The sequence below is a fragment of the Pelodiscus sinensis genome, chromosome 22 (genome assembly GCF_052426305.1).
Source record: "Pelodiscus sinensis isolate ZL-2025 chromosome 22, ASM5242630v1, whole genome shotgun sequence".
Lineage (NCBI taxonomy): Eukaryota > Metazoa > Chordata > Testudines > Trionychidae > Pelodiscus > Pelodiscus sinensis.
This window is the reverse complement of record NC_143073.1, coordinates 14,428,383-14,454,494: the sequence shown is the minus strand read 5'-3', so window position 1 is coordinate 14,454,494 and position 26,112 is coordinate 14,428,383. Positions and strand designations below refer to the sequence as shown.

General features: G+C 67.9%; 18 non-coding genes across 18 annotated transcripts; all 18 read right to left on the bottom strand.

Moving 5' to 3' along the window:
• Positions 1-2,555: 2,555 nt before the first annotated feature.
• TRNAK-UUU (transfer RNA lysine (anticodon UUU)) lies at positions 2,556-2,628 on the bottom strand. The gene has a single exon. It is a non-coding gene; the product is annotated as a tRNA-Lys (tRNA).
• A 2,329-nt stretch (positions 2,629-4,957) lies between these two features.
• Positions 4,958-5,030, bottom strand: TRNAK-UUU (transfer RNA lysine (anticodon UUU)). The gene has a single exon. It is a non-coding gene; the product is annotated as a tRNA-Lys (tRNA).
• A 1,128-nt stretch (positions 5,031-6,158) lies between these two features.
• Positions 6,159-6,231, bottom strand: TRNAK-UUU (transfer RNA lysine (anticodon UUU)). The gene has a single exon. It is a non-coding gene; the product is annotated as a tRNA-Lys (tRNA).
• A 1,128-nt stretch (positions 6,232-7,359) lies between these two features.
• TRNAK-UUU (transfer RNA lysine (anticodon UUU)) lies at positions 7,360-7,432 on the bottom strand. Its single transcript has one exon. It is a non-coding gene; the product is annotated as a tRNA-Lys (tRNA).
• Positions 7,433-8,560: 1,128 nt separating this feature from the next.
• On the bottom strand, positions 8,561-8,633 carry TRNAK-UUU (transfer RNA lysine (anticodon UUU)). Its single transcript has one exon. It is a non-coding gene; the product is annotated as a tRNA-Lys (tRNA).
• Positions 8,634-9,761: 1,128 nt separating this feature from the next.
• On the bottom strand, positions 9,762-9,834 carry TRNAK-UUU (transfer RNA lysine (anticodon UUU)). The gene has a single exon. It is a non-coding gene; the product is annotated as a tRNA-Lys (tRNA).
• Positions 9,835-10,962: 1,128 nt separating this feature from the next.
• On the bottom strand, positions 10,963-11,035 carry TRNAK-UUU (transfer RNA lysine (anticodon UUU)). The gene has a single exon. It is a non-coding gene; the product is annotated as a tRNA-Lys (tRNA).
• Positions 11,036-12,163: 1,128 nt separating this feature from the next.
• TRNAK-UUU (transfer RNA lysine (anticodon UUU)) lies at positions 12,164-12,236 on the bottom strand. The gene has a single exon. It is a non-coding gene; the product is annotated as a tRNA-Lys (tRNA).
• Positions 12,237-13,364: 1,128 nt separating this feature from the next.
• Positions 13,365-13,437, bottom strand: TRNAK-UUU (transfer RNA lysine (anticodon UUU)). Its single transcript has one exon. It is a non-coding gene; the product is annotated as a tRNA-Lys (tRNA).
• A 1,128-nt stretch (positions 13,438-14,565) lies between these two features.
• Positions 14,566-14,638, bottom strand: TRNAK-UUU (transfer RNA lysine (anticodon UUU)). The gene has a single exon. It is a non-coding gene; the product is annotated as a tRNA-Lys (tRNA).
• Positions 14,639-15,766: 1,128 nt separating this feature from the next.
• Positions 15,767-15,839, bottom strand: TRNAK-UUU (transfer RNA lysine (anticodon UUU)). Its single transcript has one exon. It is a non-coding gene; the product is annotated as a tRNA-Lys (tRNA).
• A 1,128-nt stretch (positions 15,840-16,967) lies between these two features.
• Positions 16,968-17,040, bottom strand: TRNAK-UUU (transfer RNA lysine (anticodon UUU)). Its single transcript has one exon. It is a non-coding gene; the product is annotated as a tRNA-Lys (tRNA).
• Positions 17,041-18,167: 1,127 nt separating this feature from the next.
• On the bottom strand, positions 18,168-18,240 carry TRNAK-UUU (transfer RNA lysine (anticodon UUU)). Its single transcript has one exon. It is a non-coding gene; the product is annotated as a tRNA-Lys (tRNA).
• A 1,128-nt stretch (positions 18,241-19,368) lies between these two features.
• On the bottom strand, positions 19,369-19,441 carry TRNAK-UUU (transfer RNA lysine (anticodon UUU)). Its single transcript has one exon. It is a non-coding gene; the product is annotated as a tRNA-Lys (tRNA).
• Positions 19,442-20,569: 1,128 nt separating this feature from the next.
• Positions 20,570-20,642, bottom strand: TRNAK-UUU (transfer RNA lysine (anticodon UUU)). The gene has a single exon. It is a non-coding gene; the product is annotated as a tRNA-Lys (tRNA).
• A 1,128-nt stretch (positions 20,643-21,770) lies between these two features.
• On the bottom strand, positions 21,771-21,843 carry TRNAK-UUU (transfer RNA lysine (anticodon UUU)). Its single transcript has one exon. It is a non-coding gene; the product is annotated as a tRNA-Lys (tRNA).
• A 2,328-nt stretch (positions 21,844-24,171) lies between these two features.
• Positions 24,172-24,244, bottom strand: TRNAK-UUU (transfer RNA lysine (anticodon UUU)). Its single transcript has one exon. It is a non-coding gene; the product is annotated as a tRNA-Lys (tRNA).
• A 1,128-nt stretch (positions 24,245-25,372) lies between these two features.
• TRNAK-UUU (transfer RNA lysine (anticodon UUU)) lies at positions 25,373-25,445 on the bottom strand. The gene has a single exon. It is a non-coding gene; the product is annotated as a tRNA-Lys (tRNA).
• Between the last annotated feature and the right edge of the window lie 667 nt (positions 25,446-26,112).

Genomic DNA, 26,112 nt, shown 5'->3' with positions numbered 1-26,112 from the left:
AGCAGGCAGGAAATGGCCCCGGGGGAGGAAAGGCCAGGTACTGAAGAGGGAAAAGGAAGACTCCCTGGAGGAAGAAAGACACAGTAAAGCCCCAGGGAGGGGTGTAGGGCCCTTTCTCACCTGACCAGGGAATTGAACCCTGAACCCTCAGATTAAAAGTCTGATGCTCTACCAACTGAGCTAGCCAGGCTCATGAAGAAGGGGCCCCCGTAGGGGTCTCTAGAGACACTGGGCAGGAAAAGGCGACCGGTAGGCAGGACTCCACAGCCCTCCGGCTCCCAGAAGCCCGCGGGCTCAGGCCAAGCCACTGCAGCTGGGCCCCTGCGGGCCAGCCCTGCCGCCTTCCCCGAGTAACCCACCGTCCCCTTGTCATGCCACGCTGGGGAGCTTTGGCAGCCCGGCTCAGCTGTCCCGGCGGAAGGGCGCCGGAAGACCGAGAGGCTGCCGCGCCTTCTCGGCCTTGCCTCCCTGTTACCGCCTGCCTCTGAGGCACCCGCGGGCCTAGCCCTGACAGAGACCGCAGAGCGAGCCACCCCCGGCTGCCGCGCTTCTCGCAGACGCTCCCCGCCTCCTCCAGCCCATGGCCGTCGTCCCCGCTTCCCAGAAGCGAGGCCGGGGGAGCTCCTTTGCCCGTGCCACGCTCCCGGCTCCTGCGCTGGCGCTCGGAGCCGAGCTGGGGCGGGCGCTCCCTTTGGCTGCTCCCCCGGGAGAGAGGGCCAAAGGGGCGATTTGGACGGCACGCTTTCTGCGCTTCCGGCCCGTGTCGCTTCTGGAGGGAAATGCCCCCCCTATTCCCTTGACCCGCGTACGTTGAAAACGGAAAAGGAAGCCACCAGGACACAGCGCTAAGTCCAAGTCGAGGCCGAGGGGCCTAAAGCGGCCGTGGGAGCACAGGGACGCTTCACGTGGGTCAGGTCCCAAGCGGCACCTGGGGAACAAAGCTGTGGCAGCGGACGCGTGTCCTCGACGGAGCCAAAGCAGGCGAGATCCGTAGGACGGAGGGAGCGCCCTTCTGGCTCCCACGAGAGGAAGCCAAGGGGGCGGGGCGGCCGCCCGTTGGTCCCGAGGGCTCGGAGCCAGAGGTGCCCTTTTGGCCTCCCTCTGCTTTGTCTGCACCCCGGCGTCGGCTCGATAGACGGAGCCGCGCGACGGGGCCCTGGTGGAGGCCCGGAGGCCTTTTTTTCCTGCAGAAGGGGAGGCCAGCGGGGAAGTTGCCTGTGGAGCGGCAGGCAGGAAACGGCCCCGGGGGAGGAAAGGCCAGGTAGTGAAGAGGGAAAAGGAAGACTCCCTGGAGGAAGAGAGACACGGGAGAGCCCCACAGAAGAGCCCCAGGGAGGGGCGTAGGGCCCTTTCTCGCCTGACCAGGGACTTGAACCCTGGGCCCTCAGATTAAAAGTCTGATGCTCTACTGACTGAGCTAGCCAGGCTCACGGAGAAGGGGCCCCCGTTGGGGTCTCTAGAGACACTGGGCAGGAAACGGCGACCGGTAGGCAGGACTCCACAGCCCTCCGGCTCCCAGAAGCCCGCGGGCTCAGGCCAGGCCTTCCCCGAGTAACCCACCGTCCCCTTGTCATGCCACGCTGGGGAGCTTTGGCAGCCCGGCTCAGCTGTCCCGGCGGAAGGGCGCCGGAAGACCGAGAGGCTGCCGCGCCTTCTCGGCCTTGCCTCCCTGTTACCGCCTGCCTCTGAGGCACCCGCGGGCCTAGCCCTGACAGAGACCGCAGAGCGAGCCACCCCCGGCTGCCGCGCTTCTCGCAGACGCTCCCCGCCTCCTCCAGCCCATGGCCGTCGTCCCCGCTTCCCAGAAGCGAGGCCGGGGGAGCTCCTTTGCCCGTGCCACGCTCCCGGCTCCTGCGCTGGCGCTCGGAGCCGAGCTGGGGCGGGCGCTCCCTTTGGCTGCTCCCCCGGGAGAGAGGGCCAAAGGGGCGATTTGGACGGCACGCTTTCTGCGCTTCCGGCCCGTGTCGCTTCTGGAGGGAAATGCCCCCCCTATTCCCTTGACCCGCGTACGTTGAAAACGGAAAAGGAAGCCACCAGGACACAGCGCTAAGTCCAAGTCGAGGCCGAGGGGCCTAAAGCGGCCGTGGGAGCGCAGGGACGCTTCACGTGGGTCAGGTCCCAAGCGGCACCTGGGGAACAAAGCTGTGGCAGCGGACGCGTGTCCTCGACGGAGCCAAAGCAGGCGAGATCCGTAGGACGGAGGGAGCGCCCTTCTGGCTCCCACGAGAGGAAGCCAAGGGGGCGGGGCGGCCGCCCGTTGGTCCCGAGGGCTCGGAGCCAGAGGTGCCCTTTTGGCCTCCCTCTGCTTTGTCTGCACCCCGGCGTCGGCTCGATAGACGGAGCCGCGCGACGGGGCCCTGGTGGAGGCCCGGAGGCCTTTTTTTCCTGCAGAAGGGGAGGCCAGCGGGGAAGTTGCCTGTGGAGCGGCAGGCAGGAAACGGCCCCGGGGGAGGAAAGGCCAGGTAGTGAAGAGGGAAAAGGAAGACTCCCTGGAGGAAGAGAGACACAGGAGAGCCCCGCAGAAGAGCCCCAGGGAGGGGCGTAGGGCCCTTTCTCGCCTGACCAGGGACTTGAACCCTGGGCCCTCAGATTAAAAGTCTGATGCTCTACCGACTGAGCTAGCCAGGCTCACGGAGAAGGGGCCCCCGTTGGGGTCTCTAGAGACACTGGGCAGGAAAAGGCGACCGGTAGGCAGGACTCCACAGCCCTCCGGCTCCCAGAAGCCCCCGGGCTCAGGCCAGGCCTTCCCCGAGTAACCCACCGTCCCCTTGTCATGCCACGCTGGGGAGCTTTGGCAGCCCGGCTCAGCTGTCCCGGCGGAAGGGCGCCGGAAGACCGAGAGGCTGCCGCGCCTTCTCGGCCTTGCCTCCCTGTTACCGCCTGCCTCTGAGGCACCCGCGGGCCTAGCCCTGACAGAGACCGCAGAGCGAGCCACCCCCGGCTGCCGCGCTTCTCGCAGACGCTCCCCGCCTCCTCCAGCCCATGGCCGTCGTCCCCGCTTCCCAGAAGCGAGGCCGGGGGAGCTCCTTTGCCCGTGCCACGCTCCCGGCTCCTGCGCTGGCGCTCGGAGCCGAGCTGGGGCGGGCGCTCCCTTTGGCTGCTCCCCCGGGAGAGAGGGCCAAAGGGGCGATTTGGACGGCACGCTTTCTGCGCTTCCGGCCCGTGTCGCTTCTGGAGGGAAATGCCCCCCCTATTCCCTTGACCCGCGTACGTTGAAAACGGAAAAGGAAGCCACCAGGACACAGCGCTAAGTCCAAGTCGAGGCCGAGGGGCCTAAAGCGGCCGTGGGAGCGCAGGGACGCTTCACGTGGGTCAGGTCCCAAGCGGCACCTGGGGAACAAAGCTGTGGCAGCGGACGCGTGTCCTCGACGGAGCCAAAGCAGGCGAGATCCGTAGGACGGAGGGAGCGCCCTTCTGGCTCCCACGAGAGGAAGCCAAGGGGGCGGGGCGGCCGCCCGTTGGTCCCGAGGGCTCGGAGCCAGAGGTGCCCTTTTGGCCTCCCTCTGCTTTGTCTGCACCCCGGCGTCGGCTCGATAGACGGAGCCGCGCGACGGGGCCCTGGTGGAGGCCCGGAGGCCTTTTTTTCCTGCAGAAGGGGAGGCCAGCGGGGAAGTTGCCTGTGGAGCGGCAGGCAGGAAACGGCCCCGGGGGAGGAAAGGCCAGGTAGTGAAGAGGGAAAAGGAAGACTCCCTGGAGGAAGAGAGACACTGGAGAGCCCCGCAGAAGAGCCCCAGGGAGGGGCATAGGGCCCTTTCTCACCTGACCAGGGACTTGAACCCTGGGCCCTCAGATTAAAAGTCTGATGCTCTACCGACTGAGCTAGCCAGGCTCACGGAGAAGGGGCCCCCGTTGGGGTCTCTAGAGACACTGGGCAGGAAAAGGCGACCGGTAGTCAGGACTCCACAGCCCTCCGGCTCCCAGAAGCCCCCGGGCTCAGGCCAGGCCTTCCCCGAGTAACCCACCGTCCCCTTGTCATGCCACGCTGGGGAGCTTTGGCAGCCCGGCTCAGCTGTCCCGGCGGAAGGGCGCCGGAAGACCGAGAGGCTGCCGCGCCTTCTCGGCCTTGCCTCCCTGTTACCGCCTGCCTCTGAGGCACCCGCGGGCCTAGCCCTGACAGAGACCGCAGAGCGAGCCACCCCCGGCTGCCGCGCTTCTCGCAGACGCTCCCCGCCTCCTCCAGCCCATGGCCGTCGTCCCCGCTTCCCAGAAGCGAGGCCGGGGGAGCTCCTTTGCCCGTGCCACGCTCCCGGCTCCTGCGCTGGCGCTCGGAGCCGAGCTGGGGCGGGCGCTCCCTTTGGCTGCTCCCCCGGGAGAGAGGGCCAAAGGGGCGATTTGGACGGCACGCTTTCTGCGCTTCCGGCCCGTGTCGCTTCTGGAGGGAAATGCCCCCCCTATTCCCTTGACCCGCGTACGTTGAAAACGGAAAAGGAAGCCACCAGGACACAGCGCTAAGTCCAAGTCGAGGCCGAGGGGCCTAAAGCGGCCGTGGGAGCGCAGGGACGCTTCACGTGGGTCAGGTCCCAAGCGGCACCTGGGGAACAAAGCTGTGGCAGCGGACGCGTGTCCTCGACGGAGCCAAAGCAGGCGAGATCCGTAGGACGGAGGGAGCGCCCTTCTGGCTCCCACGAGAGGAAGCCAAGGGGGCGGGGCGGCCGCCCGTTGGTCCCGAGGGCTCGGAGCCAGAGGTGCCCTTTTGGCCTCCCTCTGCTTTGTCTGCACCCCGGCGTCGGCTCGATAGACGGAGCCGCGCGACGGGGCCCTGGTGGAGGCCCGGAGGCCTTTTTTTCCTGCAGAAGGGGAGGCCAGCGGGGAAGTTGCCTGTGGAGCGGCAGGCAGGAAACGGCCCCTGGGGAGGAAAGGCCAGGTAGTGAAGAGGGAAAAGGAAGACTCCCTGGAGGAAGAGAGACACGGGAAAGCCCCGCAGAAGAGCCCCAGGGAGGGGCGTAGGGCCCTTTCTCGCCTGACCAGGGACTTGAACCCTGGGCCCTCAGATTAAAAGTCTGATGCTCTACCGACTGAGCTAGCCAGGCTCACGGAGGAGGGGCCCCCGTTGGGGTCTCTAGAGACACTGGGCAGGAAACGGCGACCGGTAGGCAGGACTCCACAGCCCTCCGGCTCCCAGAAGCCCGCGGGCTCAGGCCAGGCCTTCCCCGAGTAACCCACCGTCCCCTTGTCATGCCACGCTGGGGAGCTTTGGCAGCCCGGCTCAGCTGTCCCGGCGGAAGGGCGCCGGAAGACCGAGAGGCTGCCGCGCCTTCTCGGCCTTGCCTCCCTGTTACCGCCTGCCTCTGAGGCACCCGCGGGCCTAGCCCTGACAGAGACCGCAGAGCGAGCCACCCCCGGCTGCCGCGCTTCTCGCAGACGCTCCCCGCCTCCTCCAGCCCATGGCCGTCGTCCCCGCTTCCCAGAAGCGAGGCCGGGGGAGCTCCTTTGCCCGTGCCACGCTCCCGGCTCCTGCGCTGGCGCTCGGAGCCGAGCTGGGGCGGGCGCTCCCTTTGGCTGCTCCCCCGGGAGAGAGGGCCAAAGGGGCGATTTGGACGGCACGCTTTCTGCGCTTCCGGCCCGTGTCGCTTCTGGAGGGAAATGCCCCCCCTATTCCCTTGACCCGCGTACGTTGAAAACGGAAAAGGAAGCCACCAGGACACAGCGCTAAGTCCAAGTCGAGGCCGAGGGGCCTAAAGCGGCCGTGGGAGCGCAGGGACGCTTCACGTGGGTCAGGTCCCAAGCGGCACCTGGGGAACAAAGCTGTGGCAGCGGACGCGTGTCCTCGACGGAGCCAAAGCAGGCGAGATCCGTAGGACGGAGGGAGCGCCCTTCTGGCTCCCACGAGAGGAAGCCAAGGGGGCGGGGCGGCCGCCCGTTGGTCCCGAGGGCTCGGAGCCAGAGGTGCCCTTTTGGCCTCCCTCTGCTTTGTCTGCACCCCGGCGTCGGCTCGATAGACGGAGCCGCGCGACGGGGCCCTGGTGGAGGCCCGGAGGCCTTTTTTTCCTGCAGAAGGGGAGGCCAGCGGGGAAGTTGCCTGTGGAGCGGCAGGCAGGAAACGGCCCCTGGGGAGGAAAGGCCAGGTAGTGAAGAGGGAAAAGGAAGACTCCCTGGAGGAAGAGAGACACGGGAAAGCCCCGCAGAAGAGCCCCAGGGAGGGGCGTAGGGCCCTTTCTCGCCTGACCAGGGACTTGAACCCTGGGCCCTCAGATTAAAAGTCTGATGCTCTACCGACTGAGCTAGCCAGGCTCACGGAGGAGGGGCCCCCGTTGGGGTCTCTAGAGACACTGGGCAGGAAACGGCGACCGGTAGGCAGGACTCCACAGCCCTCCGGCTCCCAGAAGCCCGCGGGCTCAGGCCAGGCCTTCCCCGAGTAACCCACCGTCCCCTTGTCATGCCACGCTGGGGAGCTTTGGCAGCCCGGCTCAGCTGTCCCGGCGGAAGGGCGCCGGAAGACCGAGAGGCTGCCGCGCCTTCTCGGCCTTGCCTCCCTGTTACCGCCTGCCTCTGAGGCACCCGCGGGCCTAGCCCTGACAGAGACCGCAGAGCGAGCCACCCCCGGCTGCCGCGCTTCTCGCAGACGCTCCCCGCCTCCTCCAGCCCATGGCCGTCGTCCCCGCTTCCCAGAAGCGAGGCCGGGGGAGCTCCTTTGCCCGTGCCACGCTCCCGGCTCCTGCGCTGGCGCTCGGAGCCGAGCTGGGGCGGGCGCTCCCTTTGGCTGCTCCCCCGGGAGAGAGGGCCAAAGGGGCGATTTGGACGGCACGCTTTCTGCGCTTCCGGCCCGTGTCGCTTCTGGAGGGAAATGCCCCCCCTATTCCCTTGACCCGCGTACGTTGAAAACGGAAAAGGAAGCCACCAGGACACAGCGCTAAGTCCAAGTCGAGGCCGAGGGGCCTAAAGCGGCCGTGGGAGCGCAGGGACGCTTCACGTGGGTCAGGTCCCAAGCGGCACCTGGGGAACAAAGCTGTGGCAGCGGACGCGTGTCCTCGACGGAGCCAAAGCAGGCGAGATCCGTAGGACGGAGGGAGCGCCCTTCTGGCTCCCACGAGAGGAAGCCAAGGGGGCGGGGCGGCCGCCCGTTGGTCCCGAGGGCTCGGAGCCAGAGGTGCCCTTTTGGCCTCCCTCTGCTTTGTCTGCACCCCGGCGTCGGCTCGATAGACGGAGCCGCGCGACGGGGCCCTGGTGGAGGCCCGGAGGCCTTTTTTTCCTGCAGAAGGGGAGGCCAGCGGGGAAGTTGCCTGTGGAGCGGCAGGCAGGAAACGGCCCCGGGGGAGGAAAGGCCAGGTAGTGAAGAGGCAAAAGGAAGACTCCCTGGAGGAAGAGAGACACGGGAAAGCCCCGCAGAAGAGCCCCGGGGAGGGGCATAGGGCCCTTTCTCGCCTGACCAGGGACTTGAACCCTGGGCCCTCAGATTAAAAGTCTGATGCTCTACCGACTGAGCTAGCCAGGCTCACGGAGAAGGGGCCCCCGTTGGGGTCTCTAGAGACACTGGGCAGGAAAAGGCGACCGGTAGGCAGGACTCCACAGCCCTCCGGCTCCCAGAAGCCCGCGGGCTCAGGCCAGGCCTTCCCCGAGTAACCCACCGTCCCCTTGTCATGCCACGCTGGGGAGCTTTGGCAGCCCGGCTCAGCTGTCCCGGCGGAAGGGCGCCGGAAGACCGAGAGGCTGCCGCGCCTTCTCGGCCTTGCCTCCCTGTTACCGCCTGCCTCTGAGGCACCCGCGGGCCTAGCCCTGACAGAGACCGCAGAGCGAGCCACCCCCGGCTGCCGCGCTTCTCGCAGACGCTCCCCGCCTCCTCCAGCCCATGGCCGTCGTCCCCGCTTCCCAGAAGCGAGGCCGGGGGAGCTCCTTTGCCCGTGCCACGCTCCCGGCTCCTGCGCTGGCGCTCGGAGCCGAGCTGGGGCGGGCGCTCCCTTTGGCTGCTCCCCCGGGAGAGAGGGCCAAAGGGGCGATTTGGACGGCACGCTTTCTGCGCTTCCGGCCCGTGTCGCTTCTGGAGGGAAATGCCCCCCCTATTCCCTTGACCCGCGTACGTTGAAAACGGAAAAGGAAGCCACCAGGACACAGCGCTAAGTCCAAGTCGAGGCCGAGGGGCCTAAAGCGGCCGTGGGAGCGCAGGGACGCTTCACGTGGGTCAGGTCCCAAGCGGCACCTGGGGAACAAAGCTGTGGCAGCGGACGCGTGTCCTCGACGGAGCCAAAGCAGGCGAGAGCCGTAGGACGGAGGGAGCGCCCTTCTGGCTCCCACGAGAGGAAGCCAAGGGGGCGGGGCGGCCGCCCGTTGGTCCCGAGGGCTCGGAGCCAGAGGTGCCCTTTTGGCCTCCCTCTGCTTTGTCTGCACCCCGGCGTCGGCTCGATAGACGGAGCCGCGCGACGGGGCCCTGGTGGAGGCCCGGAGGCCTTTTTTTCCTGCAGAAGGGGAGGCCAGCGGGGAAGTTGCCTGTGGAGCGGCAGGCAGGAAACGGCCCCGGGGGAGGAAAGGCCAGGTAGTGAAGAGGGAAAAGGAAGACTCCCTGGAGGAAGAGAGACACAGGAGAGCCCCGCAGAAGAGCCCCAGGGAGGGGCGTAGGGCCCTTTCTCGCCTGACCAGGGACTTGAACCCTGGGCCCTCAGATTAAAAGTCTGATGCTCTACCGACTGAGCTAGCCAGGCTCACGGAGAAGGGGCCCCCGTTGGGGTCTCTAGAGACACTGGGCAGGAAAAGGCGACCGGTAGGCAGGACTCCACAGCCCTCCGGCTCCCAGAAGCCCGCGGGCTCAGGCCAGGCCTTCCCCGAGTAACCCACCGTCCCCTTGTCATGCCACGCTGGGGAGCTTTGGCAGCCCGGCTCAGCTGTCCCGGCGGAAGGGCGCCGGAAGACCGAGAGGCTGCCGCGCCTTCTCGGCCTTGCCTCCCTGTTACCGCCTGCCTCTGAGGCACCCGCGGGCCTAGCCCTGACAGAGACCGCAGAGCGAGCCACCCCCGGCTGCCGCGCTTCTCGCAGACGCTCCCCGCCTCCTCCAGCCCATGGCCGTCGTCCCCGCTTCCCAGAAGCGAGGCCGGGGGAGCTCCTTTGCCCGTGCCACGCTCCCGGCTCCTGCGCTGGCGCTCGGAGCCGAGCTGGGGCGGGCGCTCCCTTTGGCTGCTCCCCCGGGAGAGAGGGCCAAAGGGGCGATTTGGACGGCACGCTTTCTGCGCTTCCGGCCCGTGTCGCTTCTGGAGGGAAATGCCCCCCCTATTCCCTTGACCCGCGTACGTTGAAAACGGAAAAGGAAGCCACCAGGACACAGCGCTAAGTCCAAGTCGAGGCCGAGGGGCCTAAAGCGGCCGTGGGAGCGCAGGGACGCTTCACGTGGGTCAGGTCCCAAGCGGCACCTGGGGAACAAAGCTGTGGCAGCGGACGCGTGTCCTCGACGGAGCCAAAGCAGGCGAGATCCGTAGGACGGAGGGAGCGCCCTTCTGGCTCCCACGAGAGGAAGCCAAGGGGGCGGGGCGGCCGCCCGTTGGTCCCGAGGGCTCGGAGCCAGAGGTGCCCTTTTGGCCTCCCTCTGCTTTGTCTGCACCCCGGCGTCGGCTCGATAGACGGAGCCGCGCGACGGGGCCCTGGTGGAGGCCCGGAGGCCTTTTTTTCCTGCAGAAGGGGAGGCCAGCGGGGAAGTTGCCTGTGGAGCGGCAGGCAGGAAACGGCCCCGGGGGAGGAAAGGCCAGGTAGTGAAGAGGGAAAAGGAAGACTCCCTGGAGGAAGAGAGACACGGGAGAGCCCCGCAGAAGAGCCCCAGGGAGGGGCGTAGGGCCCTTTCTCGCCTGACCAGGGACTTGAACCCTGGGCCCTCAGATTAAAAGTCTGATGCTCTACCGACTGAGCTAGCCAGGCTCACGGAGAAGGGGCCCCCGTTGGGGTCTCTAGAGACACTGGGCAGGAAACGGCGACCGGTAGGCAGGACTCCACAGCCCTCCGGCTCCCAGAAGCCCGCGGGCTCAGGCCAGGCCTTCCCCGAGTAACCCACCGTCCCCTTGTCATGCCACGCTGGGGAGCTTTGGCAGCCCGGCTCAGCTGTCCCGGCGGAAGGGCGCCGGAAGACCGAGAGGCTGCCGCGCCTTCTCGGCCTTGCCTCCCTGTTACCGCCTGCCTCTGAGGCACCCGCGGGCCTAGCCCTGACAGAGACCGCAGAGCGAGCCACCCCCGGCTGCCGCGCTTCTCGCAGACGCTCCCCGCCTCCTCCAGCCCATGGCCGTCGTCCCCGCTTCCCAGAAGCGAGGCCGGGGGAGCTCCTTTGCCCATGCCACGCTCCCGGCTCCTGCGCTGGCGCTCGGAGCCGAGCTGGGGCGGGCGCTCCCTTTGGCTGCTCCCCCGGGAGAGAGGGCCAAAGGGGCGATTTGGACGGCACGCTTTCTGCGCTTCCGGCCCGTGTCGCTTCTGGAGGGAAATGCCCCCCCTATTCCCTTGACCCGCGTACGTTGAAAACGGAAAAGGAAGCCACCAGGACACAGCGCTAAGTCCAAGTCGAGGCCGAGGGGCCTAAAGCGGCCGTGGGAGCGCAGGGACGCTTCACGTGGGTCAGGTCCCAAGCGGCACCTGGGGAACAAAGCTGTGGCAGCGGACGCGTGTCCTCGACGGAGCCAAAGCAGGCGAGATCCGTAGGACGGAGGGAGCGCCCTTCTGGCTCCCACGAGAGGAAGCCAAGGGGGCGGGGCGGCCGCCCGTTGGTCCCGAGGGCTCGGAGCCAGAGGTGCCCTTTTGGCCTCCCTCTGCTTTGTCTGCACCCCGGCGTCGGCTCGATAGACGGAGCCGCGCGACGGGGCCCTGGTGGAGGCCCGGAGGCCTTTTTTTCCTGCAGAAGGGGAGGCCAGCGGGGAAGTTGCCTGTGGAGCGGCAGGCAGGAAACGGCCCCGGGGGAGGAAAGGCCAGGTAGTGAAGAGGGAAAAGGAAGACTCCCTGGAGGAAGAGAGACACGGGAGAGCCCCGCAGAAGAGCCCCAGGGAGGGGCGTAGGGCCCTTTCTCGCCTGACCAGGGACTTGAACCCTGGGCCCTCAGATTAAAAGTCTGATGCTCTACCGACTGAGCTAGCCAGGCTCACGGAGAAGGGGCCCCCGTTGGGGTCTCTAGAGACACTGGGCAGGAAAAGGCGACCGGTAGGCAGGACTCCACAGCCCTCCGGCTCCCAGAAGCCCGCGGGCTCAGGCCAGGCCTTCCCCGAGTAACCCACCGTCCCCTTGTCATGCCACGCTGGGGAGCTTTGGCAGCCCGGCTCAGCTGTCCCGGCGGAAGGGCGCCGGAAGACCGAGAGGCTGCCGCGCCTTCTCGGCCTTGCCTCCCTGTTACCGCCTGCCTCTGAGGCACCCGCGGGCCTAGCCCTGACAGAGACCGCAGAGCGAGCCACCCCCGGCTGCCGCGCTTCTCGCAGACGCTCCCCGCCTCCTCCAGCCCATGGCCGTCGTCCCCGCTTCCCAGAAGCGAGGCCGGGGGAGCTCCTTTGCCCGTGCCACGCTCCCGGCTCCTGCGCTGGCGCTCGGAGCCGAGCTGGGGCGGGCGCTCCCTTTGGCTGCTCCCCCGGGAGAGAGGGCCAAAGGGGCGATTTGGACGGCACGCTTTCTGCGCTTCCGGCCCGTGTCGCTTCTGGAGGGAAATGCCCCCCCTATTCCCTTGACCCGCGTACGTTGAAAACGGAAAAGGAAGCCACCAGGACACAGCGCTAAGTCCAAGTCGAGGCCGAGGGGCCTAAAGCGGCCGTGGGAGCGCAGGGACGCTTCACGTGGGTCAGGTCCCAAGCGGCACCTGGGGAACAAAGCTGTGGCAGCGGACGCGTGTCCTCGACGGAGCCAAAGCAGGCGAGATCCGTAGGACGGAGGGAGCGCCCTTCTGGCTCCCACGAGAGGAAGCCAAGGGGGCGGGGCGGCCGCCCGTTGGTCCCGAGGGCTCGGAGCCAGAGGTGCCCTTTTGGCCTCCCTCTGCTTTGTCTGCACCCCGGCGTCGGCTCGATAGACGGAGCCGCGCGACGGGGCCCTGGTGGAGGCCCGGAGGCCTTTTTTTCCTGCAGAAGGGGAGGCCAGCGGGGAAGTTGCCTGTGGAGCGGCAGGCAGGAAACGGCCCCGGGGGAGGAAAGGCCAGGTAGTGAAGAGGGAAAAGGAAGACTCCCTGGAGGAAGAGAGACACGGGAGAGCCCCGCAGAAGAGCCCCAGGGAGGGGCGTAGGGCCCTTTCTCGCCTGACCAGGGACTTGAACCCTGGGCCCTCAGATTAAAAGTCTGATGCTCTACCGACTGAGCTAGCCAGGCTCACGGAGAAGGGGCCCCCGTTGGGGTCTCTAGAGACACTGGGCAGGAAAAGGCGACCGGTAGGCAGGACTCCACAGCCCTCCGGCTCCCAGAAGCCCGCGGGCTCAGGCCAGGCCTTCCCCGAGTAACCCACCGTCCCCTTGTCATGCCACGCTGGGGAGCTTTGGCAGCCCGGCTCAGCTGTCCCGGCGGAAGGGCGCCGGAAGACCGAGAGGCTGCCGCGCCTTCTCGGCCTTGCCTCCCTGTTACCGCCTGCCTCTGAGGCACCCGCGGGCCTAGCCCTGACAGAGACCGCAGAGCGAGCCACCCCCGGCTGCCGCGCTTCTCGCAGACGCTCCCCGCCTCCTCCAGCCCATGGCCGTCGTCCCCGCTTCCCAGAAGCGAGGCCGGGGGAGCTCCTTTGCCCGTGCCACGCTCCCGGCTCCTGCGCTGGCGCTCGGAGCCGAGCTGGGGCGGGCGCTCCCTTTGGCTGCTCCCCCGGGAGAGAGGGCCAAAGGGGCGATTTGGACGGCACGCTTTCTGCGCTTCCGGCCCGTGTCGCTTCTGGAGGGAAATGCCCCCCCTATTCCCTTGACCCGCGTACGTTGAAAACGGAAAAGGAAGCCACCAGGACACAGCGCTAAGTCCAAGTCGAGGCCGAGGGGCCTAAAGCGGCCGTGGGAGCGCAGGGACGCTTCACGTGGGTCAGGTCCCAAGCGGCACCTGGGGAACAAAGCTGTGGCAGCGGACGCGTGTCCTCGACGGAGCCAAAGCAGGCGAGATCCGTAGGACGGAGGGAGCGCCCTTCTGGCTCCCACGAGAGGAAGCCAAGGGGGCGGGGCGGCCGCCCGTTGGTCCCGAGGGCTCGGAGCCAGAGGTGCCCTTTTGGCCTCCCTCTGCTTTGTCTGCACCCCGGCGTCGGCTCGATAGACGGAGCCGCGCGACGGGGCCCTGGTGGAGGCCCGGAGGCCTTTTTTTCCTGCAGAAGGGGAGGCCAGCGGGGAAGTTGCCTGTGGAGCGGCAGGCAGGAAACGGCCCCGGGGGAGGAAAGGCCAGGTAGTGAAGAGGGAAAAGGAAGACTCCCTGGAGGAAGAGAGACACGGGAGAGCCCCGCAGAAGAGCCCCGGGGAGGGGCGTAGGGCCCTTTCTCGCCTGACCAGGGACTTGAACCCTGGGCCCTCAGATTAAAAGTCTGATGCTCTACCGACTGAGCTAGCCAGGCTCACGGAGAAGGGGCCCCCGTTGGGGTCTCTAGAGACACTGGGCAGGAAAAGGCGACCGGTAGGCAGGACTCCACAGCCCTCCGGCTCCCAGAAGCCCGCGGGCTCAGGCCAGGCCTTCCCCGAGTAACCCACCGTCCCCTTGTCATGCCACGCTGGGGAGCTTTGGCAGCCCGGCTCAGCTGTCCCGGCGGAAGGGCGCCGGAAGACCGAGAGGCTGCCGCGCCTTCTCGGCCTTGCCTCCCTGTTACCGCCTGCCTCTGAGGCACCCGCGGGCCTAGCCCTGACAGAGACCGCAGAGCGAGCCACCCCCGGCTGCCGCGCTTCTCGCAGACGCTCCCCGCCTCCTCCAGCCCATGGCCGTCGTCCCCGCTTCCCAGAAGCGAGGCCGGGGGAGCTCCTTTGCCCGTGCCACGCTCCCGGCTCCTGCGCTGGCGCTCGGAGCCGAGCTGGGGCGGGCGCTCCCTTTGGCTGCTCCCCCGGGAGAGAGGGCCAAAGGGGCGATTTGGACGGCACGCTTTCTGCGCTTCCGGCCCGTGTCGCTTCTGGAGGGAAATGCCCCCCCTATTCCCTTGACCCGCGTACGTTGAAAACGGAAAAGGAAGCCACCAGGACACAGCGCTAAGTCCAAGTCGAGGCCGAGGGGCCTAAAGCGGCCGTGGGAGCGCAGGGACGCTTCACGTGGGTCAGGTCCCAAGCGGCACCTGGGGAACAAAGCTGTGGCAGCGGACGCGTGTCCTCGACGGAGCCAAAGCAGGCGAGATCCGTAGGACGGAGGGAGCGCCCTTCTGGCTCCCACGAGAGGAAGCCAAGGGGGCGGGGCGGCCGCCCGTTGGTCCCGAGGGCTCGGAGCCAGAGGTGCCCTTTTGGCCTCCCTCTGCTTTGTCTGCACCCCGGCGTCGGCTCGATAGACGGAGCCGCGCGACGGGGCCCTGGTGGAGGCCCGGAGGCCTTTTTTTCCTGCAGAAGGGGAGGCCAGCGGGGAAGTTGCCTGTGGAGCGGCAGGCAGGAAACGGCCCCGGGGGAGGAAAGGCCAGGTAGTGAAGAGGGAAAAGGAAGACTCCCTGGAGGAAGAGAGACATGGGAGAGCCCCGCAGAAGAGCCCCAGGGAGGGGCGTAGGGCCCTTTCTCGCCTGACCAGGGACTTGAACCCTGGGCCCTCAGATTAAAAGTCTGATGCTCTACCGACTGAGCTAGCCAGGCTCACGGAGAAGGGGCCCCCGTTGGGGTCTCTAGAGACACTGGGCAGGAAAAGGCGACCGGTAGGCAGGACTCCACAGCCCTCCGGCTCCCAGAAGCCCGCGGGCTCAGGCCAGGCCTTCCCCGAGTAACCCACCGTCCCCTTGTCATGCCACGCTGGGGAGCTTTGGCAGCCCGGCTCAGCTGTCCCGGCGGAAGGGCGCCGGAAGACCGAGAGGCTGCCGCGCCTTCTCGGCCTTGCCTCCCTGTTACCGCCTGCCTCTGAGGCACCCGCGGGCCTAGCCCTGACAGAGACCGCAGAGCGAGCCACCCCCGGCTGCCGCGCTTCTCGCAGACGCTCCCCGCCTCCTCCAGCCCATGGCCGTCGTCCCCGCTTCCCAGAAGCGAGGCCGGGGGAGCTCCTTTGCCCGTGCCACGCTCCCGGCTCCTGCGCTGGCGCTCGGAGCCGAGCTGGGGCGGGCGCTCCCTTTGGCTGCTCCCCCGGGAGAGAGGGCCAAAGGGGCGATTTGGACGGCACGCTTTCTGCGCTTCCGGCCCGTGTCGCTTCTGGAGGGAAATGCCCCCCCTATTCCCTTGACCCGCGTACGTTGAAAACGGAAAAGGAAGCCACCAGGACACAGCGCTAAGTCCAAGTCGAGGCCGAGGGGCCTAAAGCGGCCGTGGGAGCGCAGGGACGCTTCACGTGGGTCAGGTCCCAAGCGGCACCTGGGGAACAAAGCTGTGGCAGCGGACGCGTGTCCTCGACGGAGCCAAAGCAGGCGAGATCCGTAGGACGGAGGGAGCGCCCTTCTGGCTCCCACGAGAGGAAGCCAAGGGGGCGGGGCGGCCGCCCGTTGGTCCCGAGGGCTCGGAGCCAGAGGTGCCCTTTTGGCCTCCCTCTGCTTTGTCTGCACCCCGGCGTCGGCTCGATAGACGGAGCCGCGCGACGGGGCCCTGGTGGAGGCCCGGAGGCCTTTTTTTCCTGCAGAAGGGGAGGCCAGCGGGGAAGTTGCCTGTGGAGCGGCAGGCAGGAAACGGCCCCGGGGGAGGAAAGGCCAGGTAGTGAAGAGGGAAAAGGAAGACTCCCTGGAGGAAGAGAGACACGGGAGAGCCCCGCAGAAGAGCCCCGGGGAGGGGCGTAGGGCCCTTTCTCGCCTGACCAGGGACTTGAACCCTGGGCCCTCAGATTAAAAGTCTGATGCTCTACCGACTGAGCTAGCCAGGCTCACGGAGAAGGGGCCCCCGTTGGGGTCTCTAGAGACACTGGGCAGGAAAAGGCGACCGGTAGGCAGGACTCCACAGCCCTCCGGCTCCCAGAAGCCCGCGGGCTCAGGCCAGGCCTTCCCCGAGTAACCCACCGTCCCCTTGTCATGCCACGCTGGGGAGCTTTGGCAGCCCGGCTCAGCTGTCCCGGCGGAAGGGCGCCGGAAGACCGAGAGGCTGCCGCGCCTTCTCGGCCTTGCCTCCCTGTTACCGCCTGCCTCTGAGGCACCCGCGGGCCTAGCCCTGACAGAGACCGCAGAGCGAGCCACCCCCGGCTGCCGCGCTTCTCGCAGACGCTCCCCGCCTCCTCCAGCCCATGGCCGTCGTCCCCGCTTCCCAGAAGCGAGGCCGGGGGAGCTCCTTTGCCCGTGCCACGCTCCCGGCTCCTGCGCTGGCGCTCGGAGCCGAGCTGGGGCGGGCGCTCCCTTTGGCTGCTCCCCCGGGAGAGAGGGCCAAAGGGGCGATTTGGACGGCACGCTTTCTGCGCTTCCGGCCCGTGTCGCTTCTGGAGGGAAATGCCCCCCCTATTCCCTTGACCCGCGTACGTTGAAAACGGAAAAGGAAGCCACCAGGACACAGCGCTAAGTCCAAGTCGAGGCCGAGGGGCCTAAAGCGGCCGTGGGAGCGCAGGGACGCTTCACGTGGGTCAGGTCCCAAGCGGCACCTGGGGAACAAAGCTGTGGCAGCGGACGCGTGTCCTCGACGGAGCCAAAGCAGGCGAGATCCGTAGGACGGAGGGAGCGCCCTTCTGGCTCCCACGAGAGGAAGCCAAGGGGGCGGGGCGGCCGCCCGTTGGTCCCGAGGGCTCGGAGCCAGAGGTGCCCTTTTGGCCTCCCTCTGCTTTGTCTGCACCCCGGCGTCGGCTCGATAGACGGAGCCGCGCGACGGGGCCCTGGTGGAGGCCCGGAGGCCTTTTTTTCCTGCAGAAGGGGAGGCCAGCGGGGAAGTTGCCTGTGGAGCGGCAGGCAGGAAACGGCCCCGGGGGAGGAAAGGCCAGGTAGTGAAGAGGGAAAAGGAAGACTCCCTGGAGGAAGAGAGACACGGGAGAGCCCCGCAGAAGAGCCCCGGGGAGGGGCGTAGGGCCCTTTCTCGCCTGACCAGGGACTTGAACCCTGGGCCCTCAGATTAAAAGTCTGATGCTCTACCGACTGAGCTAGCCAGGCTCACGGAGAAGGGGCCCCCGTTGGGGTCTCTAGAGACACTGGGCAGGAAAAGGCGACCGGTAGGCAGGACTCCACAGCCCTCCGGCTCCCAGAAGCCCGCGGGCTCAGGCCAGGCCTTCCCCGAGTAACCCACCGTCCCCTTGTCATGCCACGCTGGGGAGCTTTGGCAGCCCGGCTCAGCTGTCCCGGCGGAAGGGCGCCGGAAGACCGAGAGGCTGCCGCGCCTTCTCGGCCTTGCCTCCCTGTTACCGCCTGCCTCTGAGGCACCCGCGGGCCTAGCCCTGACAGAGACCGCAGAGCGAGCCACCCCCGGCTGCCGCGCTTCTCGCAGACGCTCCCCGCCTCCTCCAGCCCATGGCCGTCGTCCCCGCTTCCCAGAAGCGAGGCCGGGGGAGCTCCTTTGCCCGTGCCACGCTCCCGGCTCCTGCGCTGGCGCTCGGAGCCGAGCTGGGGCGGGCGCTCCCTTTGGCTGCTCCCCCGGGAGAGAGGGCCAAAGGGGCGATTTGGACGGCACGCTTTCTGCGCTTCCGGCCCGTGTCGCTTCTGGAGGGAAATGCCCCCCTATTCCCTTGACCCGCGTACGTTGAAAACGGAAAAGGAAGCCACCAGGACACAGCGCTAAGTCCAAGTCGAGGCCGAGGGGCCTAAAGCGGCCGTGGGAGCGCAGGGACGCTTCACGTGGGTCAGGTCCCAAGCGGCACCTGGGGAACAAAGCTGTGGCAGCGGACGCGTGTCCTCGACGGAGCCAAAGCAGGCGAGATCCGTAGGACGGAGGGAGCGCCCTTCTGGCTCCCACGAGAGGAAGCCAAGGGGGCGGGGCGGCCGCCCGTTGGTCCCGAGGGCTCGGAGCCAGAGGTGCCCTTTTGGCCTCCCTCTGCTTTGTCTGCACCCCGGCGTCGGCTCGATAGACGGAGCCGCGCGACGGGGCCCTGGTGGAGGCCCGGAGGCCTTTTTTTCCTGCAGAAGGGGAGGCCAGCGGGGAAGTTGCCTGTGGAGCGGCAGGCAGGAAACGGCCCCGGGGGAGGAAAGGCCAGGTAGTGAAGAGGGAAAAGGAAGACTCCCTGGAGGAAGAGAGACACGGGAGAGCCCCGCAGAAGAGCCCCGGGGAGGGGCGTAGGGCCCTTTCTCGCCTGACCAGGGACTTGAACCCTGGGCCCTCAGATTAAAAGTCTGATGCTCTACCGACTGAGCTAGCCAGGCTCACGGAGAAGGGGCCCCCGTTGGGGTCTCTAGAGACACTGGGCAGGAAAAGGCGACCGGTAGGCAGGACTCCACAGCCCTCCGGCTCCCAGAAGCCCGCGGGCTCAGGCCAGGCCTTCCCCGAGTAACCCACCGTCCCCTTGTCATGCCACGCTGGGGAGCTTTGGCAGCCCGGCTCAGCTGTCCCGGCGGAAGGGCGCCGGAAGACCGAGAGGCTGCCGCGCCTTCTCGGCCTTGCCTCCCTGTTACCGCCTGCCTCTGAGGCACCCGCGGGCCTAGCCCTGACAGAGACCGCAGAGCGAGCCACCCCCGGCTGCCGCGCTTCTCGCAGACGCTCCCCGCCTCCTCCAGCCCATGGCCGTCGTCCCCGCTTCCCAGAAGCGAGGCCGGGGGAGCTCCTTTGCCCGTGCCACGCTCCCGGCTCCTGCGCTGGCGCTCGGAGCCGAGCTGGGGCGGGCGCTCCCTTTGGCTGCTCCCCCGGGAGAGAGGGCCAAAGGGGCGATTTGGACGGCACGCTTTCTGCGCTTCCGGCCCGTGTCGCTTCTGGAGGGAAATGCCCTCCCTATTCCCTTGACCCGCGTACGTTGAAAACGGAAAAGGAAGCCACCAGGACACAGCGCTAAGTCCAAGTCGAGGCCGAGGGGCCTAAAGCGGCCGTGGGAGCGCAGGGACGCTTCACGTGGGTCAGGTCCCAAGCGGCACCTGGGGAACAAAGCTGTGGCAGCGGACGCGTGTCCTCGACGGAGCCAAAGCAGGCGAGATCCGTAGGACGGAGGGAGCGCCCTTCTGGCTCCCACGAGAGGAAGCCAAGGGGGCGGGGCGGCCGCCCGTTGGTCCCGAGGGCTCGGAGCCAGAGGTGCCCTTTTGGCCTCCCTCTGCTTTGTCTGCACCCCGGCGTCGGCTCGATAGACGGAGCCGCGCGACGGGGCCCTGGTGGAGGCCCGGAGGCCTTTTTTTCCTGCAGAAGGGGAGGCCAGCGGGGAAGTTGCCTGTGGAGCGGCAGGCAGGAAACGGCCCCGGGGGAGGAAAGGCCAGGTAGTGAAGAGGGAAAAGGAAGACTCCCTGGAGGAAGAGAGACACGGGAGAGCCCCGCAGAAGAGCCCCGGGGAGGGGCGTAGGGCCCTTTCTCGCCTGACCAGGGACTTGAACCCTGGGCCCTCAGATTAAAAGTCTGATGCTCTACCGACTGAGCTAGCCAGGCTCACGGAGAAGGGGCCCCCGTTGGGGTCTCTAGAGACACTGGGCAGGAAAAGGCGACCGGTAGGCAGGACTCCACAGCCCTCCGGCTCCCAGAAGCCCGCGGGCTCAGGCCAGGCCTTCCCCGAGTAACCCACCGTCCCCTTGTCATGCCACGCTGGGGAGCTTTGGCAGCCCGGCTCAGCTGTCCCGGCGGAAGGGCGCCGGAAGACCGAGAGGCTGCCGCGCCTTCTCGGCCTTGCCTCCCTGTTACCGCCTGCCTCTGAGGCACCCGCGGGCCTAGCCCTGACAGAGACCGCAGAGCGAGCCACCCCCGGCTGCCGCGCTTCTCGCAGACGCTCCCCGCCTCCTCCAGCCCATGGCCGTCGTCCCCGCTTCCCAGAAGCGAGGCCGGGGGAGCTCCTTTGCCCGTGCCACGCTCCCGGCTCCTGCGCTGGCGCTCGGAGCCGAGCTGGGGCGGGCGCTCCCTTTGGCTGCTCCCCCGGGAGAGAGGGCCAAAGGGGCGATTTGGACGGCACGCTTTCTGCGCTTCCGGCCCGTGTCGCTTCTGGAGGGAAATGCCCTCCCTATTCCCTTGACCCGCGTACGTTGAAAACGGAAAAGGAAGCCACCAGGACACAGCGCTAAGTCCAAGTCGAGGCCGAGGGGCCTAAAGCGGCCGTGGGAGCGCAGGGACGCTTCACGTGGGTCAGGTCCCAAGCGGCACCTGGGGAACAAAGCTGTGGCAGCGGACGCGTGTCCTCGACGGAGCCAAAGCAGGCGAGATCCGTAGGACGGAGGGAGCGCCCTTCTGGCTCCCACGAGAGGAAGCCAAGGGGGCGGGGCGGCCGCCCGTTGGTCCCGAGGGCTCGGAGCCAGAGGTGCCCTTTTGGCCTCCCTCTGCTTTGTCTGCACCCCGGCGTCGGCTCGATAGACGGAGCCGCGCGACGGGGCCCTGGTGGAGGCCCGGAGGCCTTTTTTTCCTGCAGAAGGGGAGGCCAGCGGGGAAGTTGCCTGTGGAGCGGCAGGCAGGAAACGGCCCCGGGGGAGGAAAGGCCAGGTAGTGAAGAGGGAAAAGGAAGACTCCCTGGAGGAAGAGAGACACGGGAGAGCCCCGCAGAAGAGCCCCGGGGAGGGGCGTAGGGCCCTTTCTCGCCTGACCAGGGACTTGAACCCTGGGCCCTCAGATTAAAAGTCTGATGCTCTACCGACTGAGCTAGCCAGGCTCACGGAGAAGGGGCCCCCGTTGGGGTCTCTAGAGACACTGGGCAGGAAAAGGCGACCGGTAGGCAGGACTCCACAGCCCTCCGGCTCCCAGAAGCCCGCGGGCTCAGGCCAGGCCTTCCCCGAGTAACCCACCGTCCCCTTGTCATGCCACGCTGGGGAGCTTTGGCAGCCCGGCTCAGCTGTCCCGGCGGAAGGGCGCCGGAAGACCGAGAGGCTGCCGCGCCTTCTCGGCCTTGCCTCCCTGTTACCGCCTGCCTCTGAGGCACCCGCGGGCCTAGCCCTGACAGAGACCGCAGAGCGAGCCACCCCCGGCTGCCGCGCTTCTCGCAGACGCTCCCCGCCTCCTCCAGCCCATGGCCGTCGTCCCCGCTTCCCAGAAGCGAGGCCGGGGGAGCTCCTTTGCCCGTGCCACGCTCCCGGCTCCTGCGCTGGCGCTCGGAGCCGAGCTGGGGCGGGCGCTCCCTTTGGCTGCTCCCCCGGGAGAGAGGGCCAAAGGGGCGATTTGGACGGCACGCTTTCTGCGCTTCCGGCCCGTGTCGCTTCTGGAGGGAAATGCCCCCCCTATTCCCTTGACCCGCGTACGTTGAAAACGGAAAAGGAAGCCACCAGGACACAGCGCTAAGTCCAAGTCGAGGCCGAGGGGCCTAAAGCGGCCGTGGGAGCGCAGGGACGCTTCACGTGGGTCAGGTCCCAAGCGGCACCTGGGGAACAAAGCTGTGGCAGCGGACGCGTGTCCTCGACGGAGCCAAAGCAGGCGAGAGCCGTAGGACGGAGGGAGCGCCCTTCTGGCTCCCACGAGAGGAAGCCAAGGGGGCGGGGCGGCCGCCCGTTGGTCCCGAGGGCTCGGAGCCAGAGGTGCCCCTTTGGCCTCCCTCTGCTTTGTCTGCACCCCGGCGTCGGCTCGATAGACGGAGCCGCGCGACGGGGCCCTGGTGGAGGCCCGGAGGCCTTTTTTTCCTGCAGAAGGGGAGGCCAGCGGGGAAGTTGCCTGTGGAGCGGCAGGCAGGAAACGGCCCCGGGGGAGGAAAGGCCAGGTAGTGAAGAGGGAAAAGGAAGACTCCCTGGAGGAAGAGAGACACGGGAGAGCCCCGCAGAAGAGCCCCGGGGAGGGGCGTAGGGCCCTTTCTCGCCTGACCAGGGACTTGAACCCTGGGCCCTCAGATTAAAAGTCTGATGCTCTACCGACTGAGCTAGCCAGGCTCACGGAGAAGGGGCCCCCGTTGGGGTCTCTAGAGACACTGGGCAGGAAAAGGCGACCGGTAGGCAGGACTCCACAGCCCTCCGGCTCCCAGAAGCCCGCGGGCTCAGGCCAGGCCTTCCCCGAGTAACCCACCGTCCCCTTGTCATGCCACGCTGGGGAGCTTTGGCAGCCCGGCTCAGCTGTCCCGGCGGAAGGGCGCCGGAAGACCGAGAGGCTGCCGCGCCTTCTCGGCCTTGCCTCCCTGTTACCGCCTGCCTCTGAGGCACCCGCGGGCCTAGCCCTGACAGAGACCGCAGAGCGAGCCACCCCCGGCTGCCGCGCTTCTCGCAGACGCTCCCCGCCTCCTCCAGCCCATGGCCGTCGTCCCCGCTTCCCAGAAGCGAGGCCGGGGGAGCTCCTTTGCCCGTGCCACGCTCCCGGCTCCTGCGCTGGCGCTCGGAGCCGAGCTGGGGCGGGCGCTCCCTTTGGCTGCTCCCCCGGGAGAGAGGGCCAAAGGGGCGATTTGGACGGCACGCTTTCTGCGCTTCCGGCCCGTGTCGCTTCTGGAGGGAAATGCCCCCCCTATTCCCTTGACCCGCGTACGTTGAAAACGGAAAAGGAAGCCACCAGGACACAGCGCTAAGTCCAAGTCGAGGCCGAGGGGCCTAAAGCGGCCGTGGGAGCGCAGGGACGCTTCACGTGGGTCAGGTCCCAAGCGGCACCTGGGGAACAAAGCTGTGGCAGCGGACGCGTGTCCTCGACGGAGCCAAAGCAGGCGAGAGCCGTAGGACGGAGGGAGCGCCCTTCTGGCTCCCACGAGAGGAAGCCAAGGGGGCGGGGCGGCCGCCCGTTGGTCCCGAGGGCTCGGAGCCAGAGGTGCCCCTTTGGCCTCCCTCTGCTTTGTCTGCACCCCGGCGTCGGCTCGATAGACGGAGCCGCGCGACGGGGCCCTGGTGGAGGCCCGGAGGCCTTTTTTTCCTGCAGAAGGGGAGGCCAGCGGGGAAGTTGCCTGTGGAGCGGCAGGCAGGAAACGGCCCCGGGGGAGGAAAGGCCAGGTAGTGAAGAGGGAAAAGGAAGACTCCCTGGAGGAAGAGAGACACGGGAGACCCCCGCAGAAGAGCCCCAGGGAGGGGCGTAGGGCCCTTTCTCACCTGACCAGGGACTTGAACCCTGGGCCCTCAGATTAAAAGTCTGATGCTCTACCGACTGAGCTAGCCAGGCTCACGGAGAAGGGGCCCCCGTTGGGGTCTCTAGAGACACTGGGCAGGAAAAGGCGACCGGTAGGCAGGACTCCACAGCCCTCCGGCTCCCAGAAGCCCGCGGGCTCAGGCCAGGCCTTCCCCGAGTAACCCACCGTCCCCTTGTCATGCCACGCTGGGGAGCTTTGGCAGCCCGGCTCAGCTGTCCCGGCGGAAGGGCGCCGGAAGACCGAGAGGCTGCCGCGCCTTCTCGGCCTTGCCTCCCTGTTACCGCCTGCCTCTGAGGCACCCGCGGGCCTAGCCCTGACAGAGACCGCAGAGCGAGCCACCCCCGGCTGCCGCGCTTCTCGCAGACGCTCCCCGCCTCCTCCAGCCCATGGCCGTCGTCCCCGCTTCCCAGAAGCGAGGCCGGGGGAGCTCCTTTGCCCGTGCCACGCTCCCGGCTCCTGCGCTGGCGCTCGGAGCCGAGCTGGGGCGGGCGCTCCCTTTGGCTGCTCCCCCGGGAGAGAGGGCCAAAGGGGCGATTTGGACGGCACGCTTTCTGCGCTTCCGGCCCGTGTCGCTTCTGGAGGGAAATGCCCCCCTATTCCCTTGACCCGCGTACGTTGAAAACGGAAAAGGAAGCCACCAGGACACAGCGCTAAGTCCAAGTCGAGGCCGAGGGGCCTAAAGCGGCCGTGGGAGCGCAGGGACGCTTCACGTGGGTCAGGTCCCAAGCGGCACCTGGGGAACAAAGCTGTGGCAGCGGACGCGTGTCCTCGACGGAGCCAAAGCAGGCGAGATCCGTAGGACGGAGGGAGCGCCCTTCTGGCTCCCACGAGAGGAAGCCAAGGGGGCGGGGCGGCCGCCCGTTGGTCCCGAGGGCTCGGAGCCAGAGGTGCCCTTTTGGCCTCCCTCTGCTTTGTCTGCACCCCGGCGTCGGCTCGATAGACGGAGCCGCGCGACGGGGCCCTGGTGGAGGCCCGGAGGCCTTTTTTTCCTGCAGAAGGGGAGGCCAGCGGGGAAGTTGCCTGTGGAGCGGCAGGCAGGAAACGGCCCCGGGGGAGGAAAGGCCAGGTAGTGAAGAGGGAAAAGGAAGACTCCCTGGAGGAAGAGAGACACGGGAGAGCCCCGCAGAAGAGCCCCGGGGAGGGGCGTAGGGCCCTTTCTCGCCTGACCAGGGACTTGAACCCTGGGCCCTCAGATTAAAAGTCTGATGCTCTACCGACTGAGCTAGCCAGGCTCACGGAGAAGGGGCCCCCGTTGGGGTCTCTAGAGACACTGGGCAGGAAAAGGCGACCGGTAGGCAGGACTCCACAGCCCTCCGGCTCCCAGAAGCCCGCGGGCTCAGGCCAGGCCTTCCCCGAGTAACCCACCGTCCCCTTGTCATGCCACGCTGGGGAGCTTTGGCAGCCCGGCTCAGCTGTCCCGGCGGAAGGGCGCCGGAAGACCGAGAGGCTGCCGCGCCTTCTCGGCCTTGCCTCCCTGTTACCGCCTGCCTCTGAGGCACCCGCGGGCCTAGCCCTGACAGAGACCGCAGAGCGAGCCACCCCCGGCTGCCGCGCTTCTCGCAGACGCTCCCCGCCTCCTCCAGCCCATGGCCGTCGTCCCCGCTTCCCAGAAGCGAGGCCGGGGGAGCTCCTTTGCCCGTGCCACGCTCCCGGCTCCTGCGCTGGCGCTCGGAGCCGAGCTGGGGCGGGCGCTCCCTTTGGCTGCTCCCCCGGGAGAGAGGGCCAAAGGGGCGATTTGGACGGCACGCTTTCTGCGCTTCCGGCCCGTGTCGCTTCTGGAGGGAAATGCCCCCCCTATTCCCTTGACCCGCGTACGTTGAAAACGGAAAAGGAAGCCACCAGGACACAGCGCTAAGTCCAAGTCGAGGCCGAGGGGCCTAAAGCGGCCGTGGGAGCGCAGGGACGCTTCACGTGGGTCAGGTCCCAAGCGGCACCTGGGGAACAAAGCTGTGGCAGCGGACGCGTGTCCTCGACGGAGCCAAAGCAGGCGAGATCCGTAGGACGGAGGGAGCGCCCTTCTGGCTCCCACGAGAGGAAGCCAAGGGGGCGGGGCGGCCGCCCGTTGGTCCCGAGGGCTCGGAGCCAGAGGTGCCCTTTTGGCCTCCCTCTGCTTTGTCTGCACCCCGGCGTCGGCTCGATAGACGGAGCCGCGCGACGGGGCCCTGGTGGAGGCCCGGAGGCCTTTTTTTCCTGCAGAAGGGGAGGCCAGCGGGGAAGTTGCCTGTGGAGCGGCAGGCAGGAAACGGCCCCGGGGGAGGAAAGGCCAGGTAGTGAAGAGGGAAAAGGAAGACTCCCTGGAGGAAGAGAGACACGGGAGAGCCCCGCAGAAGAGCCCCGGGGAGGGGCGTAGGGCCCTTTCTCGCCTGACCAGGGACTTGAACCCTGGGCCCTCAGATTAAAAGTCTGATGCTCTACCGACTGAGCTAGCCAGGCTCACGGAGAAGGGGCCCCCGTTGGGGTCTCTAGAGACACTGGGCAGGAAAAGGCGACCGGTAGGCAGGACTCCACAGCCCTCCGGCTCCCAGAAGCCCGCGGGCTCAGGCCAGGCCTTCCCCGAGTAACCCACCGTCCCCTTGTCATGCCACGCTGGGGAGCTTTGGCAGCCCGGCTCAGCTGTCCCGGCGGAAGGGCGCCGGAAGACCGAGAGGCTGCCGCGCCTTCTCGGCCTTGCCTCCCTGTTACCGCCTGCCTCTGAGGCACCCGCGGGCCTAGCCCTGACAGAGACCGCAGAGCGAGCCACCCCCGGCTGCCGCGCTTCTCGCAGACGCTCCCCGCCTCCTCCAGCCCATGGCCGTCGTCCCCGCTTCCCAGAAGCGAGGCCGGGGGAGCTCCTTTGCCCGTGCCACGCTCCCGGCTCCTGCGCTGGCGCTCGGAGCCGAGCTGGGGCGGGCGCTCCCTTTGGCTGCTCCCCCGGGAGAGAGGGCCAAAGGGGCGATTTGGACGGCACGCTTTCTGCGCTTCCGGCCCGTGTCGCTTCTGGAGGGAAATGCCCCCCTATTCCCTTGACCCGCGTACGTTGAAAACGGAAAAGGAAGCCACCAGGACACAGCGCTAAGTCCAAGTCGAGGCCGAGGGGCCTAAAGCGGCCGTGGGAGCGCAG